Source organism: Phoxinus phoxinus, assembly GCF_949152265.1.
Source record: "Phoxinus phoxinus genome assembly, chromosome: 2".
NCBI lineage: Eukaryota > Metazoa > Chordata > Actinopteri > Cypriniformes > Leuciscidae > Phoxinus > Phoxinus phoxinus.
This window is the reverse complement of record NC_136877.1, coordinates 49,837,695-49,846,856: the sequence shown is the minus strand read 5'-3', so window position 1 is coordinate 49,846,856 and position 9,162 is coordinate 49,837,695. Positions and strand designations below refer to the sequence as shown.

At 39.2% G+C, this 9,162-nt stretch overlaps 1 pseudogene across 1 annotated transcript; it reads left to right on the top strand.

The window, feature by feature from the left end:
• The first annotated feature begins 6,748 nt into the window (after window positions 1–6,748).
• LOC306988033 (histone H2A-like) lies at window positions 6,749–7,086 on the top strand (annotated as a pseudogene). Its single transcript has one exon. The product of its transcript is annotated as a histone H2A-like (transcript).
• The last annotated feature ends 2,076 nt before the right edge of the window (window positions 7,087–9,162 follow it).

Sequence of the window (9,162 nt, the reverse complement as noted above, 5' to 3'; positions counted from 1 at the left end):
TCTGGATACTCTGATAACTGATTGTGTGGAATACATGCTTTACAGTTTATTGTACGCTGAGAATGTCCAATAATTATCTGATTACTTACAGTGTGATGCTCGCACATGCACAATCGATAAAAACTCCTCCAATTTGGGCTAATACCCTATATTTCACTCTACAAACTTCGCGAACTCCGGTGGAAAGTTTGGAATAGTCCATTTCTCGCTGAATGACAGTCCATGTGTCAAAGGGGAACACTTTCTAAAATTATATTTCTCTGCATATATTTCTTTCTGTTTTCTGTGTGCAGGAAGGCTGGTGTATTAAGTTGCGGTGTTGTGTGCATGAATGATGGTGGGTGCCCTTGGAATTGTCCACTGCTGCTGTGGGAATTGGCGTTGAAACAACAATTCCCTCATGAAGGAAAAACGCTCCTGAATGGTTATGTTAGCAAAGTTTGTATTGATCTGCAGCATGTTGTCGGAGTTGCGTTTAGCGGAGTCCTCCATCAACTCCAACATCCTCCTCTTTATTTGTAGGTCCTCCTCTGCCGGATCGGTCTGAACCTTCCTCTTCAGCCTGTCCCCTCTGTGGCTGTTCAACTTTGCCTTGAATATAGCAGAGCAAAAATCACATCATTATTACACCCCAGATCTCCTTGCAAAGTTCATAAAATATGAGCACCCGTCCTTGGCCACTTCCCACTTCCACTTGGCCCTGTGTCCACCGCATGCATGTATTTGCTGCGTATATTTTTTAACTTGGCGGTGACTTGGGCTTTTCAGACCATAGCATCAAGAGGGAAATCCTTCTCGGTTAGCTCCCTCAGATACTGTGCCTGAAACGTCTCCATTATATCAGAATATTTGGACTGACACGACTCCCAGTCAACGTTTTCTTGGAGTTTAGTGGACATGTAGTCGAGTGCAACTCTGAGTAGAAGTTCGACTTCGTCGTCATACCATACGAACGACTTCACTTTTGCTCTTGATGTTGTTGTGTTGGCGCAGCCATTTTCGTGAATTATAACCGGTTATTTCAGTAAATTATAAGGAGGAAAAACACACAGACATCACTCGGTATTCTGTTGGACCAGAACGTCTTTTTATTAACACATATCCATTAATGGATAGCAGGTCACATACATGTGACATGAGCAGTATGAGGGCACACATTACAAACTTTAACACAAACTTTAACTTGTTCTCATACTGTGCAGTTTACCATTATAACAACATAACACATGAACAGTCTTGTATTTCTCTTGTGCTGCATTTACATGCCAAACATGAAACTCTTGAACTTTTCAAGTTTAAACTGTGTTACTGGTTTAGTCATAGCATCAGCCACCATTTCTTCAGTGGGGCAATACTCAATTGTCACTTTTCCATCACTGATACTTTATATCTACATGCTTACATATTTGTCGACACACTGGGTTCTTTGAAAAAGCAATGGCACCTTGGTTATCTTAAAAGATTTGTACTGGCTCAAACAGACGACCAATTTCCATGCGGTTCCACAACTGTACAGGATACAAGCTTTCCTGTGTGGTTGCGGCCAGTATACTCAGCTTCACATAGACAAAGCAACGGTGGACTGTTACTTTGACTTCCAGGAAATCAGAGGACCATTTTGAGTAAGACTAAAACACTAGGTGTTTCTCAATATCAAGGATACTTCCTTGGCAGGACGCGTCCTTCCAAGTCATTTCCTTCAGAGGCTAGGCGAGGATCCTCTTTAGGATTCGAGAGAACACGTAAATGGAACATTCTAGCAAGTGCACGTCATTGCGTCCGTCAGTGAAACCCCGCGAACTCTAACGCGAAGCGGAGGGGTCTTGAATAAACCTAAAAGGGTTGTATTCGCTGTAAAAACTGGCTCGCTATACATTATCCCGCTTATTACATGACTGGCCTACCTAACAAAATAAATCAATAATAATAAATCAATAATTTGAGACAAAATATTGATTTAAAAAGGAGTTTATTGATTTAAAAATGATTGTATTGCCTGAGTGAACAGAACTGCGTCCATAGCAACATTATAGCTGTTAAAACACATGCAATGGTAAAATATGTGAAATGCCGAACAAGCTAACAATTGTTAAAATGACAGGTTAGCCATAACGTAATTTGTATAATTTGTAATATCAATACGGTAGTAATTTGTACTGGCATTTAAATGTTAAACTTTACTTATATGACGGTTATAACAAATGTATGGTAACGTAAATACTTGCATTTAAAAGCATATTGCCCCGTTATTGCTCCGACTCCGCTAACGTCCGACATTTTTTTATTTTTTTAGATAACAAGATAGCAAAGCTGCGCGCATAGGATTGTGAGCGCGAAGTCTACACATATGCACCCTTTCCTGTATATGGGATATTTTACGAACGAAGGACTCCGCCCTTGGTTGAAATTCTGAGGATCCTCGACATTGGAACAGTCCTTCGACGGATGTCGATGACGTAGCATCCTCCAAATTCAGGCTTCCGAGGATCCTTCCTTGACATTGAGAAACGGCTAGTATCCTGTCGTACTCCGCCTGTCATTTAGATCTGATGCCCAATCAGCATCACTGTATGCCACAAGTTTGAGATTTTCCTCTCTCTATGATGTTTTATAAACAAAGTTTGGGAGGAGCATGTTCAGATAACCAATCCAATCTACTTGTCATCAAACAATTACATCTTCCCTAATCAGCATGACAAGAAGCATATATATATATATATATATATATATATATATATATATATATATATATATATATATATATATATATATATATATCTCCTCTGACAGCACGCCAAATACGCTTTTATTCCATCTGACTTATTTGTAAGTGTAAACACGTGAATCTTGTAATGTAGTTCATGATCAATTGTACCTTTTAAGTACCTCATCACTAGCCTAGAAATCTAGACGCACCCTAGCGTGCAGCAAAGTGTATTTTGCAGCCAGGGCAGTCTAGCAACTCTCCATAGACCTTCTAGCTGCAAAAACCTAAATTGGGTCAGGCCAATCACGTCGTGTATAGAGTAGGCGGGGGCGGGCTTAACATATGACGACGGCTGCCACTTGAAAATAAAGAATGGCGGCTGCGGATGGAGAACAGCGGTCTTTCAAATCGGCTTTGGCCGCAACTCTGGAGAACTTGGAGTTACGTTTTTCTTTAAGGAAAGAGCAAAGAACGGCACTTAAGTCATTTAAAAAAAAGGAAGATGTGTTTGGAGTTTTGCCGACTGGATACGGAACCTTCTCACCTTCTTCGTTGCTCTGATTGATTGTAGCGCTATGCTATTGCGTGCAGAGGGATTTTGAGAGACAACCGTTTATCCCGCCCCTCTGATTAAGCCGCGTCTATGGAGAGTTGCCAGACTAAACATCTTGATGTAAGTCTGGCTTGCCAGGCTACCTCATCACATGTTTCACAGTAGACCAGTGTTGTTCCTTTGGATCAGACAGATATTGAGAGAGTTTACTGACAATCCAACTTAGATCAGGTCTACCCACTGCCTCACGAATTTACCTTTTAGGATCAACAGGATCATCATCACTGTTGTAGTCAAGCTTTGCTCACATGGTGTTGATCTGGGTTTACATAGTGGTGGGCAGATCGAGGCTTCGAAACAATCTGACACCCGTCTCAACTGTGACACCTAGTGGTCACTTGCAGGTGTTGATCTGAAACAACTTTGACAACAAGCCATTAAAAAATGTGTTTTTTTATTTATTATTGTATTTTTTCTAATATGTGAAGGTTGTAACCTGTAGGCTCCTCACTGTGCATAATGTTATTTTTATCAATCAATCTATCTATCTATCTATCTATCTATCTATCTATCTATCTATCTATCTATCTATCTATCTATCTATCTATCTATCTATCTATCTATCTATCATCTATCTATTAATCTATGTCATATATATTTCTATCTATGCATCTATTAATGTGTCACTATATGTACTGTGTCTGTTTCTAGCCTATCAGTCAATGTGTAAATTTAAATGTAAGTCTAAATATAACTAAACAAATAGCACTATAAATGTCACTATATCACCAAAAAAAAACCCATCTCAAAATCAAACTCCTCTCACAAAACCCCACAAGGTCAAGATGCATTGACTTTACTTTTATACAGTGCGATTGTGTGGTCTGTTCCCGACCCTGTCAATCAAACGCTGATTCGGCGGACCATGCAGTGCCAGATTAGAAATGTCGAAGTATCGTACCAAAACCTCAAAATTATTGTTTTTTAAGAATAATTATCGTACATGAGCCAAACGCATAAAATATAGCAATTTTCCAACAATTTTATTTTCCAAAATTTTTTACAGCCAATTTAAACAAGCAGTGAAATACGCTCACACTAACTGGAGGTCTGGCTACTTAACTTTTTTTTTGCCAAAGTGCAAAAGATATGCCAACAGTCCACATTTTGAACAAGGCCATTATTAAACTATGATACAGAGAGAAAAAAGTGCATAATTAACACTAGAAAGATTCAAATTCAATCTCTAAGTCGCTGTCATCATCGGATGCCGCATCCACTTGTGCTGTGTTGGCAGATGTTGTTGGTTGGGGAATCCTTTTACGGTACAGATTGGATGCCGTCTTGGAGCGCAGCATATGTTCGTTGGTTTGAAGGCGTGACACCCACCAGCATTCTTCACACACTCCGATGTGTGCAGGAGTCCATTCAGAGTGTCTGCAATGAGTCTGTTTCGTGATTTTGTTTTGATTAGATTTACTTTTGAAAACACTCGTTCACATGACGCATTTGAGTGGGGAAACACAAGCACATCCAGAGCAAACTTTCTCAGTTCGCTGAACACGGCTATCCCCTGGAAATCCTCCAACGTAGAAATATGATGCCAAAATTCATCGACATCCATTTCTTTCGTGTCTTTACTCAAAGACATGAGAGGCAATCGCCTCCACTACCCTTATGAAAAAGAAGTATAGCCTACTTCAAGTTCATTTTATGAAGTATACTTAAGTAATGTTCAAGTATATATTATGTAGTAAGTATACTAATGTCAATATGTACTAGTAGTAAACTTGTAAGTGTACTAATACCGCTTGGGACTAAATTGGCACACTTGAAGTATATAAAAGTATATGTTTAAGTGTACTATAAGTGTAACAGTAGTAAACTTTAAGTGCACAACTAGTTCGTAATTGCGTTTCTCATTTGTACTCGAAGTGAACTTATGGGTATGCTAGTAGTTTACTATTTTAATACTTGTAGCAAATTTTTAGTTTATGAAAGTACACTTTGAAGTACACTCTCAGTAAACTACTAGTTTAGTAGATTTATACTACAAGTTTTCTTTAAGTGAACTTAACATCATACTTATAGTTTACTAATTATATATTATTTTTGCTCTGTTAGTATACTCTCAGTAAACTACTAGTTTAGTACTTTTATACTACAAATTTTCTTTAAAGCTGCAGTCCGGCACTTTTTTGGGTTTAAAAATATAAAAAAAGACATTTAAAAAAAAAAACGTAACCAGCCAGTCTTCAAAACGATCTGCTTGCCTTACCTCGATTCAAAACGGTAAGCTTGTAATAATGATTTGAATTCCAGTGGTACTGGTGGATTTCCGCGGGAATTTCGAGCATGTCTTTGCGTCATTACGTCACTTCTGTACACATAGAGAAGGAGTCCCCGGCTAGCGTGTGTGGATGATGGAGGTGGAGATTTAGCTTAGCACTTGGTATGGCGGATCCCGAAAGTTTAAAGCGACAATCACCAGTGACAACTGGAGATTCACCAGTTGTAAAACACAAAGACTTCGGACTTCAGAGTGGCTACAGAAAAAATATATTTTTCACGTTTTGACGTGATATAAGCAATCGTTAGATTTAATCAGCATGATATAGCCTACTGCAATGCTTCCCCCCACCCCCCGAATTTGGTCAGAACAAACGTGAATGTTACTTACTTGTTCAGATGACATTTTCCGATGAAAATTCTAATGTTGACACTTTCAAAAAGTATACTCTGAGATTGCTGATGATGACAGTACAGTATCCACACAGCGACGCAGCAGCCTCAATACATTGTGTTCATCCGCGCTGTTTCATGCCGATTTACTACCCACGCCCAGTTAATAATTCCGCGAATAACTGCAATTGCAGATTTCTAACAGAGATGGCGATAAAGAGGAAAAACGACGGACTGCAGCTTTAAGTGAACATAACATTATACTTATAGTTTACTATTTATATATTATTTTTGCACTTGCAGTAGGCCTATACTAGTATAAATGTAATTTATAGCCTACTTGAAAAATACCTTTAACTGTTCTTTACTTTTAAAAACATTTTATTAGCTTCATGCATCCTTTTTTATCAACACTTGAATGTTGGTAAGTTTCATAAAGAAAGATACCTCCGTCAAAAGGCAAGACCAAAGGGTCTGAGATTCTCAGAGGTACGTTGTGCTCTGCCATGAACCCTGTTAACTTGATTTCAGCATTCCTCACAGATTCATCTAACTTTTGTTTTTCAGACGGTTTCTGTTGGCATTGTGCTATGGACCTTTGTGATGGGTTTGTGAGATGGGTTGGGATTTTTCTTTTTATCTGTATGTTTCTTGGAGTTTTCATCATTTTTTAAAACCGTGATCTCTGCCACCATTTGGACGTTGCAGCAACGACAGAAATATTTAGCATCGTTTCCTGGAAAAAGTTTTGGCCATCCTGCAAAAGTGGGGTCTTTTCCCCACTCTTTCCTATATGTTTGTGGCCTATGCTTACTTTTCCGCTGCCCTTCAGACTCTGCCATCCTCTTCACAGGCTTCTCCGCAAAGGCAACAGTATGCCCAGCGCGTCGGTGCCGGTGCTCCGGTGTATTTGGCCGCTGTGCTCGAGTATCTGACCGCTGAGATCCTGGAGTTGGCTGGAAACGCCGCTCGGGACAACAAGAAGACCCGCATCATCCCTCGACACCTGCAGCTGGCGGTGCGCAATGACGAGGAGCTGAACAAGCTTCTGGGCGGCGTGACCATCGCTCAGGGCGGCGTGTTGCCCAACATTCAGGCCGTGCTGCTGCCCAAGAAGACCGAGAAGCCCGCGAAGGCCAAGTAAACCGACCGAGCGTCTCTCCAAACCAAGGCTCTTTTAAGAGCCACACAATTTCTCCCCGAGAGAGTGATTTCTTAAAGGGCACCTATTATGGAATTTTGAAATTTACCTTTCATGTAGTGTGTAACATAGATCTAAGTGAACAAAAATATCCTGCAAAGTTTGAAATATGAAAGTGCACCGTATATAAAGTTATTGTCTTTCAAAAGTGAGAGTCGACTCTGAGTCATATTTATGAATCGTTAGAAGACCGAAGCTTTTTCTCTGACTAGATGATGTCAACTTGTCAAGTTATTTGAATACGATACGCCCACTTATTGCACTCCAAGGCCAGGGAAAACTTGTAAACATCAGGGCGACGAGACGCTGTGTTCTGAAGTGCGACTCAAAAGCAAACTTTTTTCATCTGCCCAAGGAGGAGCATTTGAAGACTAAGTGGCTACAATTCATATATACAACTGTAACCCCTCCACCCGGGTCCTTCTCACCCCGCTTCGTGCGGGTCTCCGGCATGAGAGTCAGGCGCTCTAACAAGGAGTTTGAAGACGATTGCTTTACCATCTTAAATGCAATCAAACTTGGATTCGCGAGTCGGCTGATATTGAAGGAAGGTTCAGTTCCAAGTGTATTTGCATCAGCTTCCTCCTCCGTATCACAACCTGTAAGTGTTATTTATGTTTTATGTAGCATGCTTAATAATTATTTTGTTTGTTGTGTAAGCACCGTTTAGCTTCTAGGTCTTCAATGACAATTGTATTGAGATATGTGAAGTGTTTGTCGTTGTTTTCGGAGTTGTCTTAAAGAATAGAGTAATACCTCGTAGTAACGTAACTGCATTTTTTTTTTTTTTTTTTTTTTTTTTTTAAACGTTATGTTTATGCATCAGACTAACGCAAACAAAGACTGATTGTGCTTTTACAATATGAACTCTGGGCTATGCTCGCTAACGTAACATTACATTCTTTATCTTATTTTTCATTTTTTACTACAAACTACAAAGCAGTGGACTATAATCATTATTATAACACAATTTAATTGATAAAAGCATAATTGTACTCCGTGTTAAACAATATATTATACCAATAACAACTGACTGGGTCATCTGACCAATCAATGCAGATTAGGAGGGGTTTGGAAAAATGAGTCGTTGAACGAATCATTTGGGAGTCGGTGAGCAAATCAGGTAAAAATAAATGCTTATTATACGACAACAAAAGTGTTTTTTTTTTGTCATTGCATGCATGCAAAACTGTTGTTGGGGACTCCCACAACAACATTAGGGACATTTTAAATGTCATAATAGGTGCCCTTTAAATCCTATCACTATTCAAAGTAGTATCAGCCCAGCATAGAATGAAATCTGTTTGTGTACTGTACATTGCTATTTAAAAAAATAAACAAGTTTATGATATCTAAGCTTTTTTAAAATGAAAGTATCACTGACGTTGCATTATGTACACATGGCACTACATAACTAAATAGCATCCAGTGTCTAGCATTTTTGGCTGAGGGAATTCCTTCATCAGAGCCAGTCACTCCCGGAGACCCAAGGGCCTTCATAAAATGTAAGAGGTCTATGTGTTATTTTTTATATAGGGTATTTTTGATATTTCCATTTATTTTACTTTGGGTTGGGTTTTTCGTTGGTCCCAATAGATTATGATATCTATTGGGACTAATATCTATAATATCTGTCTTTTGGAGCCTCCTGTCCCAACAGAACCCCAGACAGTTGTAAGTTGCCTACTCAATACACCAGAAATTATGACAGATAGTGTTATAAAGTGTACACATGCTCATCTTCACAGGATGATGGGTATGAAGAAACAGTTTCTGCGCCACAGAGAGGCCTACAGGGTAATGTTAATATTATGTGTCTACACATCAGACAATCTACACATTCACATTTGTATGTGGCGTAGCAAAAGGGTTAAAAAAATAATTGAAATGGATAATACCACCTGTGTGCCTAATTACTGTTTGTCTGATGAATGCACAATCTCTGAACAAAAAGGTTTCAATAAGCGCCATCTGCTTGCAATAACTGTAAATGTAAGCACAACCAAAGCTCACGTTGTT